Source organism: Centrocercus urophasianus, unplaced genomic scaffold, assembly GCF_019232065.1.
Source record: "Centrocercus urophasianus isolate 14NV4802_14NV808 unplaced genomic scaffold, USGS_Curo_1.0 seq_13, whole genome shotgun sequence".
Lineage (NCBI taxonomy): Eukaryota > Metazoa > Chordata > Aves > Galliformes > Phasianidae > Centrocercus > Centrocercus urophasianus.
The window spans coordinates 44,351,734-44,365,032 of NW_024884475.1; the positions used below are offsets into that span (position 1 = coordinate 44,351,734).

Here is a 13,299-nt window from a genome sequence, read left to right on the forward strand (position 1 = left end):
TATGTATTTCTCATAGAATCCTCAAGGTTAGAAGAGACCACTAACATCATGAAGTTCAGCCATCAACCCATTCCCACCATACCTACTAACCACATCCCTTAGTTCCACAATCATCTCTGCAGCTCTTGGAACACAAGATAAAGAACAAGCAGTCAAGAGCCTGACTCAAGCCTAGTCAAATTTGGTGGCTGAAGATAGTAGACAGCAGATGAACAGGGAAAGTTTATGCTGCAGTGAGAGGGACAGGTGAGTAATCCTGGTGTTTTAATATTGCAAGTGGAAAGACAACTGGGATATCTGCAATGTAGCTGAAGAAAACACATTTAGCCCTGATTGTTAGGTACCACTGCAACAAGTAATGACCAAAACCTTAGAGAACTCCAGTCTACAAGCAAGTTAAAATACATATTTTTTTAGATCGTATAGTCAGTGAAAGTCCGTGGTTTCTTAAAGACACATAGAATATTCTATCACTCAGTGAGGATAATGAACAAACTTCTATCAGCACAGTATATAAAAGCTTATTTCTTGTAACTAATCATTGTGATGTGAGCATCCACAGTTATGTACAAGCGAAGCATCTCTGACAGACAAACATAAGAAATAGATGAGAAGCATACAGCCTCGTTGTAAACTGTAATTACCAGTGACACAGTGAATAGCATATTTTAATGCTATTCCAAAGCAAAAGACACTTAAAACAGTTTGTCCTGGAGTTTAACTAACACCATGCAGCAGAAAAAGCAAAGCTAGGAAAATCTCATTCAAACACCAGGAGAAAAACAAAAACAAAAAACACCACCAAAAACAGCCCTAGGCCCTTCTATGATGAGTGCCAGAAGATTAAAAGGGAACTCAATTGGAGGAAGATGTAGCAATACTTAAATGGAAACAGACACTTATCACTGCAGCAAGCTATATAGCACTAAATTCAGAAATAATTTGGAAGTTAAGCAACTGATTATTCTAATTCAGCTATTTCACATTTAAACAGTGATTCTTTTATACGTACACCTAAAGTGGGTACCAAACTGTGAGTCCTATGCCCAGCAGCTTTATTTTTTTCATACTGCATACACAGTATGACTCTTTGGGATAAAATACAGTTCCTTTCATGAAAACATACGAACAGAAAACAACGTATTTCAGACTGAATAGCCTAAGCTATTTCTTGTTTGAAAGACAGGATGGCTACTTGTTGCCTCTAGTATTTATTCTAGCTTTCACATTACCATATATGTGATTTAGAGCTTGACACAATTTAACCACACAACAATTCATGGAACGTTCCCTGGTCACTATGCCATATCAGAATAACTGTATCATTTGTTGAAGTCAACAATTCAATAGACAAGGTAGCATAATTTTTCCACACCCCATCCACCTTTACCCTGTCCCTTCACACAAGGCTTTCCTCAAATTTGATTTCACCAACTCACTTGGTTAGAAATCCTTCAACTTCACTGTTGCTACACATCCAAATCAATACATCAACTTCTCACTTCAACACAGGCCAGCTGTTGCTGGACTGTATGTATGTGGCTTGCTGCTTCAAGACCTGAGCATGGTCAGCAGGCAGTGGGCAGACAGTAGGCTTAATGAACTAAGAACAGACCAATACAAAATCCAAGTGAACAAACTTCCCACCCTCTCCCATGAAAAAAAAAAGTCCATTTCCATTTCATTCTGGTAGTGCATGTACTAGCAATATTGCCAATTCAGATTACTACTTCTAGAAACAAGGGGTCAAACTTTTGAGGTACTGAGTAACACGTGGTTAGCAGGTATGATGGGGTTGGGTTGATAGTTGGACTAGATCTTAGTGGTGATCACATAGATCATCTCATCTGAGAAGTCATGAACCTCAATCATCTGCTCAATTTTGATCCATTTTTACTGTATTAAGTTACACAGAGCCCTTATGAATATTAACTTAATTATACAACTACTGGGAAGTATCTTCAGTCTAAAAAAAAGATAAGATGCAATCAAAAGAAGCCACTATTGGCTAAAAAAAAAAAAAAAAAAAAAAGAGTGCCAAGTAATCATGGTAACAAAGGATGGTATTTTTTAATAGCAATGAAGTTTATAACCGTTCTCAAGGTGAAATGAATGTGAAGTAACTTCAATCATAACTCATGCTGCTTGTTTCTGCAAGAAGAATGCCATGGCATATTTGCTATTACTGTACTCTATCAGCCTGAAAGGCACAAAGAGACAAAGAGTCTGCTGAACTTAACCATAGTCATACGTATTTGCAAATCCAGTGATGAATGGATTTGAGTTTGTGCAGAAACTGAAAACTGAAACAAAATTTAAAGCAACATGAAGGGGACTTTATCAGTTCTAACAAGCTTACCTTCAAGACTGAATACCATTCAAAGGTGTACTGCTCACAAAGATGTAAAATTGCTTTTGACAGGCTCTTGACAATACCAGACAGTATTCACAGGTAGGTCAAGAGTCATATGCAGAAAGAGGTGTTGAACTCACTCAACCAATGAAGGGGCTCTCTGGCTATACAGCACTCCTTTGCAGGAAGGTCCAAGAGAAGCCCTCCTTTCAGTGGCTGGCCCTTATATGAGCCCAGAGTGGATCCACACTGGGTCCAACCCATCTGGTCACATGGGGAGCACAGGTGCAAACAATTTGCCCCTGTTCCCTAGGCCAGCTCTTCACCAGGTGCTCCATCATCAGTTCAAGCCTTGACCTAACAGTTCCCCTACAAACAGTATCACTTAATATCAGTTTCAGTATGCTTTGGAAAGAGACTAAGGATAAAAAAGGAAAGCTTAGACAATGCAGAGCACAGCACCCACCAAGCTAAACCATGAGTACTAAGGCCTTGGGCTACTAGCCAGCAAATACTCAAATATAAATAAAAAAGCCAAGGAATTTCAGCAGGACTAGGGAATTCCAACACAACTCCTCCTCCAGAAAAAGTTTCACTAAACGCTGTTCCATGGAAGTTCCATCTGAAGACTTCACCCAGATTGCAGAGCTGCAAGCACATGGAACTTTGTTCCCCATGGAACTGTGGAACCAGATTGGTCAACACTGTGTGCATCTCCCTAAGCTGTATTTGTTTTCAGAGCATTAATCTTAATCACATTTGAACCATAGGACTATCTGCTTTGTTAATGGGCCTCCAGCAGAGTGCTGCAAAACAGACTTTTACATTGGTGGTGGCATGTCATAGAACACTGCAAACCTCAGATCTTCAAGCTTCTTCAAAAATCTAATTACAGACCACTCCAGAAAACTAGACAAACCTTCTGACAATGAAAGGCAGTCCTGCACTATAACTAATCCTAATGCAATCTTCAGGTTGTCGATTTTTGTGCTTTTTATTTTTTAAGTAGTCAAAGGATACACAAATATCCCTTTCAGTATTTTCGGAAGTAACCTTAGAGTAAAACAAATGTCTATTTCTTTGCTGACCCTTCAAAGTTGCTTAAAATGTATCAATCGTATTTAAGATGATACATTCTAGCTAGATTTCAAGTTTCATCCTGATTGTGTTACTTTTGCTGACTCAAAGTTTGTTTCTGTCTTAAAAGTAAGGCGCCTAAAAGCAACCTCATACAATCTCTTTTACAGACCTATGTAAACAACTACACAACAGGTCTCTAGAAATAGGGCTCATTTGGTTTGTACCTTCCCACCAGCTGATTCTGAAGTGTAACAAAAAAAAAAAAAAAACAACTTGACAGCATCTGATTTTACAACAGGTTTAAGACAGACTGACTAGGACCTGAAGAAGTGTTAGGTAAAGAAAGCTGGATTAATGCTTAATTTAAAAACATCAATGACATCCATTCCAAATGGATTCATGTTCTGCTTTAGCACTTCTCCAGTTGAACAGTACTTTCTTGGAGATTAAAATGGCCTAGCGCAGGCACCAACTTCAACATTACAGATAATGTAAATCCAGCAAAGGAAATGAATCCAATGGATTTCCTTTGTTTTAACAAAAGCTTTGAGAAAGGAAGCAACTGGTAACATGCCTACAAAGCATTAGCACTAAATTAGATCAGCTGATAAACATCACACCACTGCAATATCTTCTTCAAATGAAAGACAACCCTAAGCCTAGTAAGTATTGATCAGCTAAATATTCCTGCATGTAACATGGGGAGAAGTTCCTTCTCCTGGGAAGTCATCCTTCTAACTCTCTCCTGTGCAAATAGATTCTCAATTTCTTGATCCTCTGGAAGAAGTTTGAGCACACTGTGGGAGCTGGGGTGAATCTCAACCCTTGGAACATGGCCATACCAAAAGCAGGCTCAAAATAAAGCATTTTGAAAAATTCAAGATATTTGGAAAGCAATCAGGACTTGGAGCACTCCAGTAGGATCAAGTCCTACCTGTGCTGATGGCCCCTCCTCTCCTTTGGCCCACTGTGAGAGAACTCATCTCTTATCCACCAAAAAGCAGTTAAGAACCAAGCCCTGCCTCTGGTGTGGCAGTACGTCTGCCAAAATTGACTCAAGTTTCCATTTGGAATACGCTACAGAAAGGCCTAAATGCAGAGCATGGAGAGTTGATGTTGAAATAAGAATTTCAATCCCAAAGGAATTTTAAGCTCTCTCATGAAAACAGTGTTGACAAAGAGTGATTATTAAAGAACTCAAGTCACAAGAATAGGAAACAAAAGGTTTCCCTCTGCATATTTTCAAAACATACAAGGCTGAATTAGATGGTAATTACAGTCTCATGACAGAAAATAAGCCTCTGCAGCATGTACCAAAACTTTCTAAAAAGAGTAAGCCAAGGGCTTAATGTTGTGTAACACTCCTGCCATAGACTTCTAAACATTTCTTGCAGCACAGTTTTGCTCCACACACTTTCTTAAATCAAGTACTTCCTCCAATTTCCTTAATCATAATGAACTAAAAATGTATTCTGGAGATTGTAAGTCCAAAATTACTGAGAATTATTAATGGCTTTATCCTACAAGATGGCTGTCATTAAAAAACAGGATTTTTTACTCCATAAGGTGGGCAAGTTTTAGAATTTTTTTTTTTTTGTCTTAGCACTAAAGCCTGGGAACTTTTACAGTTTTACTCAAGTCTAAGATAGAACTTTTCATCAAGCTATTTTATATTGTCAGTACAGTCACTCAAAAACTGTATGGAATCAGAAAACACATTACACATTAGGAAACTGTAGTAGTTTCAAGGCTACATGCTAGGATACAGATGATACCTCTGGCTACACTGATCTAAGAGGAAAATGAAATATTATCTGTAATTGTGTTGTGAGTTCAATTTTACTGGTCATCATCAGTAGCAGAAGTTAGCCTTACTTAAAATTGAAGATAACATGTCATAGGGTAAAAAGCAAAAGTGAAAACTAGATTTGTGGAAATAAGAATTGATAGCACTTACCTTCTCCTTGGTCTGCAGGAGATAACACTCATTACAACACAGTTCATTACAGACAGCCTTCTAGGGGTTCTGTTTATTGAACTACAGAGCACTAAGATGAATTCCTGTACTGCAAGGTTCACCTATGTAGAAGCAATATGACATTAAGCATAGGCATAAACAAGTGCATGTCAGGGGAGATAAACCACTGAAGTTCCTTAGTGGCACACACAAGTCAATGCTTTCTGGCTACCATCCGAAGCCAACCTGCACGTGCCAGTGCTACGGCTCTACACATCTGCCAAAGAAGATGATCAGTTCTTTCAAATAAGGAGCAAAGTGAATGTACTTTTGTCCTTTGCTTCTCCCACTGGAAGTATACTTAAACAAAAAATATGTATATGATGTAATCATATTAGAACATCTGCTAATTTTTGATCCTAAAAATGCCAAGGCAAATTCATACCTTTCCCACATCCACTTTTCCTGCCTCCTTCATTGTGACATTAGTTTGCCTTCCATAAGCACCACTATCAACCCTGGGCTTGAAAATCAGCTTCTATTCAGATTTAATATGTCCCAATCCCCACCTCCCCCTCCACCAATGTCTATACATAAAAAAAAAAAAAAAAAAAAGAACTTATTAGAAGGGTGAAAGAGGAATTTTACATATACTCAGAATGCATTGCTAAGATTCATCTAGCAAGTACAAAATTCACAAAATTTGTATGCCTCACCATAAAATAGGTTTTATACTAGCACATCTCTTCCCCTTCCTCTTTTTCAATCCACAACTTCTTCCTGAGATAGAGCTCTGGTTGGAAACAAAGAACTGACATCTGCTGTGAAAAGAGTTTAAGTGCAAGAAGAGGACACACTGCTTCTAACATGCATTCACAGCCTTTGAACTCATATTCTGAAGAGAATAAGCTGTGCTTACACAACTACATTTCATCCCATTAAAGCAAGACCCCAAGCTTGAGGGATTTCATACCACTTTTCTAACTCAGGCTGTAGTATTTGACAAAGCTTCCCAGCTTACTGATTTGCTAGTGAGGTGGTCCAGCTTTTTAGTCATCTCCTAATTGCACTTAAGTTTTCTGGATATAGCCTGTCCAGTTCAGACCTGTGTTTCTACTGCCTTTGGGCCCCATGACTCATGATTCCATAACTGCTTCCACTCATATTCAAGCACCACATTACAAAGATGATCTGAAATTAAGATAGCAGCAGCAGAAAATCACTGTTTGGAAGGTCCCCAAAGTAACTTTCCAATGCACACATCAAAACAGTAAAGACTTCCCGCATCCTAAGCCACAGCTAAGATACTAACCTGTATAAATACCCTTCCTGAATTGTGTTTGGTCTCTTCTGTCTCAGTTCAACAATAAAAGGGTAATAGTATATACATACAATACGTAAGCCACTCATCACAATAACAAAACAGCTGGTTTTACATCAGTAAACTTATATTACTGTTTTAGCAATTTCAAAACAGTGCTTATAGCCCCCTCCCTCAACATTCTCACCTCTGCCATTGTAATTAGAAACTCGTTTCACACCCCAACTTTGATTATTATTCATCTTCAAGCACTCAACATTTTTATCTCACATTTCACTGTTTTTAATAAAATAATATCTATTGCTTCTAAATGATCTTCTTGTTTGTCCAACTTACACTGCAGAACAATTAGCTGGAAAAAAACACCAAGGACCTCAGGTTATCATGAAGACAAGAACCTGGGTACTAGATTCATATGGGGACATGTGGTCTACTCAAATGATAGACACAAATATTGCTACCCAGCTGGAAGGTTGACATCTAGGTCCAATTTTGAATAAATTCTGATTCAGTGTTGGATGAAGAAATGGAGAGAAGACAAAGCAGGGAGAAGAAACCAGTTCTGAGGTATGTCATTTCTAGGAAAGATATCATTTTCCCAGCACTATAATCTCTACATCTCTGCTAACAGAATCAAATATGCAATCGCCCCATCTTCCACAAGCAGTTCTTCAGGAATATGACCTTGGAAACCAGAATTCTCATCTACATTCCACTTCCTGGCTGAGATTCTTCATAGTACGTGACCAACATAACAGCCAGAACCACTATTTGGAATTGAAGAGCCATAAATATTTATGTAATTGAAAACAAATACTTCACAGGGCAACAATAGCACCACGCAGCTCTTGCTCTCTCCAGCAAACGGAAAATTTAGTTAGTGCATAACAGCTGGACTGTAACATCCTAATAACTATGCTCTCAAATGCAGAAACAGCTATGAGTGGGAATAGTAAATTTAAGCACAATATCACCAATTCAGAAATCTATTTTGTCAATTTTAGCTGAAATACACAAGAGTGGGAATTGTACTTAACATGAACAAATAGTCATTCAGCTGACAGAAATTAATTTTACTTTGATTCAGAAACATGCTCAGTTCTGGCCTTATGTAATACTGAAACACTTTATTACAAAGGTTGTAAGTAAAGCATCTTTCAAATTTTAGTAAGTTAAGACTTGAATGATTTTTTTGTTTTGTTTTTGTAATCAGACTGTCAGTGACTTGAGCCAGTTGAGTACTGTCATATCCTCAAACAGTGAAGGCAACATGTATGCAAAATATACCCTAATTGTTCTAAACAAATATACAGAAGTTGGGGAGGATCACAAGATGTCTTCACAGTCTCTTCGGTTCCTTTTCCCTCTGGCCATCATTACTGTGCACAGTCACTGAGATTTAAAAGTTCCTTATCATTAAGAAATGACATAAAACTTGAATTTATGTAGTTGTAAAACTGCTAATTTACTGAAAGGCTGAGCAAAGTGAGAAGGCAGAACATAATTATCCCTATTAGTAGATAACTACCAGGTACCTTATCTGATGTTTCTATAAGAAAATAACACTTCTAGAATGCTTTCTTGCACAAAAGATCCCTAAAGCTGAAGCTGCTGACTCAAGCATGAGGATGGCAGAGTGAACAATCTTTACATACAGACATGCATGTATATTTAGATTTCTGTGGTATTCTCAGAGGTTTCAGACTTCTTGGCTCCCCGGCTACATGTTCCCCCTTTTATTTGACCTATTAGACCTGCACAGAAAGTCCAAAGTTCGTAAGTTCAAGTTGTCTAGAGACCTTTGTAACAATAACCTTATTTGATGAATGTACAGACTCAGTGGAAACGAATTTGCAAGCTTCCACACAACTTGTGAACAAGAAAATCTTGTTTGCAAGCCTCTACATAAATGACTTTACTTGCAAGTACATTTCAAGCTTCTTTCATTTAAATGCTTATTGCAAACCACAACCAAATTTCTACACAGGTGGATTCTACTCCATATCCACAATCCACCATGGTTCTCTCTTCCTCTTTTAGTACCAGAGAACAAGCAGCAAATAGGTGCCACTATTTGCCTGACACATTTGGAAAAAAAAAAAAGTGCACACATGGAAAAAACAGCTTACCTGTTTGTGGGCAGATAAGGGCTTTGCATGGGCCGATGTCCTGAAATGCACTGTCTGCAAAATAAAGAGACAGAAGATCCATCAGTCCAGGCTAATTAGTCATGTGTTGGAAAATCTTTCATTTATTTAGAACATTTCTAAATATTAAAACAAACAACTGCTGTAAAATAGAACAGTGTATTGACATCAAGGTATGCATGCTGCTTTTAAGCTCTTTGTTCTCTCAGCTAGATGATACAGATTAAAAATACTTTGCTAGATTTATGTTGTTTAAACCTACACTGAGAAGCTGTGGACACCCCATCCCTTAAGGTGTTCAAGGCCAGGCTGGACAGGGCTTTGAGCAATCCGGTGAGTGGCATCCCTGCCCACGGTAGGTGGGTTGGAATGAGATGGTCTTTAAAGGTTCCTTCCAAATCAAACTATTTTGTGATTCTATCAGAGGTAGCACAAAGCTTAATCACCAATTTATTTCATGCTGACTCCATGAAATTGTCCCCAGAATGTTGCTGATGCTTTACATACTGACACCAAAACATCACCTTTCCACGAAAAAAAAAAAAAAAAAAAAAAAAAAAAGCAAGAGAAAAGAGCATTTAATCAAAGCCAAGAGAAATACACGACAAAGGCCAATATCTGGCAGCCTGTAACAGGTAAGGTTCTCCAGGCAGAGAAGCCCTTTAGAGCACAGCACCTCTGACACTTGAGTTGTAAAGCTGGAAGACAGATGCAAACAAAGTCCCATACTCCGTTCACTTGTTTGCAGATGGGCCATTAAGTTCCAGTAAGCCATCAATAGTTTAGACAAGAAATTAACACTCATTAAGGGCTTCATTTTATCTCCTTTTCAGGATGTGAAGCACTCCTGCACAACACAACAAGAACAGGAAGCACTCAGCCATTTCAGCACAATGCATAGTATTTCTTACCCTCTCAACTTATCAGTTTGGTCTTGCACATAGCAAGGCATTCAAGCTACATTCAGATCTTTTAAATAGAATGTTGTATTAAGAATGAGCAACTGAGCAGACCCAAGTATGTTGCTCTTTCCCATAATCGTTAACCCTACTCAAGTCGCACATCAGCTTTATCTCCAGACAAAATGCAAGGCATATCTAATAGCTCACATAATAAAAACATATTTGCTAGTGACACGGCCTATAAACTTACGAGTTCAAGGTAAGCTTAGCCTCTGAAACTAGAATTGAACTTTTTTTTTTTTTTAAAAAAAAAAATACATGTCCAGCATTTGCTCTTTAAGCAAACCTTTCCTTGGAGAGTCTGGACATGGGACAACTACTTACTTGCAGACCTCAATATGCCTGAACACTGATAAATGTGGAAGAGGGGAATTCTTGTTGTTTGTTCACAGTAGAGTTTCACCCACACTGGCAATTACAGGTGACTTGAAAGATTGTCTGCCACTGAAGCTGAATCCCCCCCCGTGCAAAGGTTTCAGCAATAACTGGTTTAACTTCAGCCAACCTAGACATGGGAGCCTTGTGTCAACTTATTTATAGCAAATAGGAAAAAAAAAAAATCACTGATAAGTAGTCCACTTTTGCATAGCCACTGAGACTTTCTGTACGCAAGAAGTTCCTCCACATTAATTTTTCCTTTACTGCAGTTATCTTTGATTCCAGAGTGGCTGCTTTGCTCCCACAGCCCTTGGATCCCACCACATTAGAAAAAGCTCTATCAGATTATAGGATTTCAAGACACTAATCACATAGCAAGAACAAATGTACACTATATATAAATTTAAGAAATATTTCAAGTGCAGAATGGTAATTGCACAAAAGCAGCTATGCACTATATATGAAAAGTTTTAAATTGCTCACAAGTTCCAACACGACACTTAACAGCTGGGAACATGAAACAATGGAATTCTCTTCAATGGCCATAGAGCTCATCACCAGTTATTGGGTTGCCCAGCCATAAAGCAGCATTTTACTCTGAGACGTTTCTAAAAACTCACAGATCAGTTCTTGTTCCACTCTGCATTTTCAGAGTCAGCAATTAAGAAAAACAGCATAAAATTAAGAGGAAAAACAAGTAGTAGCCTGTAGCCACTGAAAAAAGAAACACAAATTCATAGTGATGTTTTTAGACCTATCTTGTATACAATCACTGCACGCAGCCTGCATTTTGTAACACACGCTGAGGAAGTGGCCTTCTCCATTTCAATCTCTAAAGTCCAAAAGACATTCAGTCCAGAATTTTTACCAGCAGACACCATGCAAAGGGTCTAAGCTCCAAGAACACTGAACATAATCCAGATTTTTCTAAGAGTGCACAAAAATAAAGCTTGGGAAACAGCCCTGTGATGAAACACTGCCTTTGATGCATTCATCCAGAGATGCGAAGTAACAACTCACAGCAAGTCTATTCACAGCAGAATGCCTTATTAAGACTCGCAAATTAAGATCCATCTCATTAGAAAAATTACAGCTTTCATCAGAGCACTTTTTTTTTTTTTTGGAAGAAATTCACTTAATTGAAGATACAGCCAGATTCACATATTTAAGGGAAACCATTTGAATACTCCCCAAATCCCCACGTAAGCAGTATCTCAGGAGGCTTGTCTAAATCAAGTACATTTGAAAGAGGTCTCCTTTCAATTGAGAGTATATACAATATTCAGTTTTAAGCAAATGAATTGAATGGCATTTCTCATCAACATGGGTAGTGTCCTTTGTTTGGAAAAAAATTCCTACTTTCAGCCACAAGCGTACACAAGGATTTCTGTAGAATTTCCACCTAGGAGTAGAGTCAACAGGCCAGAAGGATAAATTGTTTTTCCAAGGCTAGCTGATAGATTTTCTTTCCTTTTACTTCCCTAATTGTTCTTGTGTTTAGCACATACCAGAAACTCATAGGACACCTGACAGCTTCTCACAACAAAAGGGTTAAAATTAATTTCAGCCTAACTCAAGTTCAGTGACTTAGACTCAGCAACTTGACCTTGAAGTGTTTATAGTGTTAGCTTTTTTTTTTTTTTTGAACCAAGAGTATAGGGACTGTTATTTTGAGGATGCAATTCACCTCTACAGTTTTCCCCACCTTCAAAAATCCCATACTCCCACTTGTTAGTTCACTGCATGTTTTTATCTATAAACATTCTATGTATCAACATCCAGCACACAGAGAAGATAAATCAACTTCTATAGACTGTACTCACTGGTGTAGCCGTTTGATGATTGAGATGTGAACTAACAAGCCAGGATCTTGCTTTCTACATAGCTACCACTTAAACTCTCCTCCCCCCACACCTTCTGAAAGGAAGCTCTTGTGTTCCACCTGGTACATCCCTTGTACGTCTTAGAGGAATTTGACTCACGAAGAAGGAAATGTTATCATTCTGACAGTATACTCCTCACTGCCAGTTGCCTGATCTCAGAATGTGTGTCAGGAGAATGTTTTGCCATTTAATTCCCCAATTCCACATACAGTTTGACGCAAAATTCCTGTTAACTTCCCATTCCAAAGGAAAACATTTATATAAATAAACCATTCATTTTCTTACAGTGACATTTCTTCAGAAACTTTAATACAAAGAGCTTTCTTCTCATGCACCTAGTCCCGTTTTAAAATTCTGGAGTCCTTCACCATACAAGGCTTCCATCCTTTCCCTAGTTCTACTTGAACAGAAGACTGTTTAACTATTTCCCTTTGGGGCATGTAATGCCTATTGAAAACAATGATCCGTATCTGAAATATCTGTTTCTATGACCTCACGTAATACCTTTCCAAACAGGCAGTAAGGTGAGCTGGCTGCTGATCTCCATTTCCACTCTTTAAAGAATCATGCCCTTCGGCAAAGCCCATCAACAACCTTATTTGTTTTCTAGTGCTACAATTGAGGAAACAAAACTTGCTTTGTTACAGCTTGCATTGCACAGAGGAGGTAGAACAAGGTAAGGACACTGTAACAACCTATGAAACTTAGGAGTACTCTTCAGCATTACAGATTTTCAGAAGTAACTTTTGAAAACAGGCTTAAATATTTTGAGAGAAGCTGCAATCTTGAAGTATGAAATACTAACTAGCATTAGAGCCTGATATACTGTACATAATGATGAACCATATGCTATCAATATTCTCTAATTAAGCAGTTCATTAACATATCCATGAAGCAAGAAGGGTCAGGGCTCAGAATTAAAGCAAAGTTCCATAGATGTTTGCTTTAGAAATTTACTGTCTGTAAGAATCCATTGCCCAAAGCCCCTCTGAGAAAGAAAAAAAAAAAAAAAAAAAGTCACAGTGCTATACTTCATTTTTTCCTCCTCAGAGAGCTGGTGAAAACAGAGTTCCAAAGATGAGATTTGCAGCACTTAAGACCTTTCAATTCTGCATGCTGTCTTTCCTTTCTACTTGAAGTCTCTTGCTCTTTCCAACCCAGGCCAGCTGAGTTGCTTGCTATACTTTTCCCCATTACCTCAAGCTCCCTCAACTCTGC

The 13,299-nt window shown here is 38.2% G+C and overlaps 1 protein-coding gene across 4 annotated transcripts in view; it reads right to left on the reverse strand.

The window, feature by feature from the left end:
* The window catches only part of RASGEF1B (RasGEF domain family member 1B), a 125,679-nt gene that overhangs the window by 81,699 nt on the left and 30,681 nt on the right, over nucleotides 1–13,299 (reverse strand). For all 4 annotated transcript variants that reach the window (XM_042812640.1, XM_042812637.1, XM_042812639.1 and 1 more), the window contains exon 2: nucleotides 8,841–8,894. The gene's annotated coding sequence lies outside the window, so the exon portion shown is untranslated. The remainder of the gene's footprint in view (nucleotides 1–8,840; nucleotides 8,895–13,299) is intronic.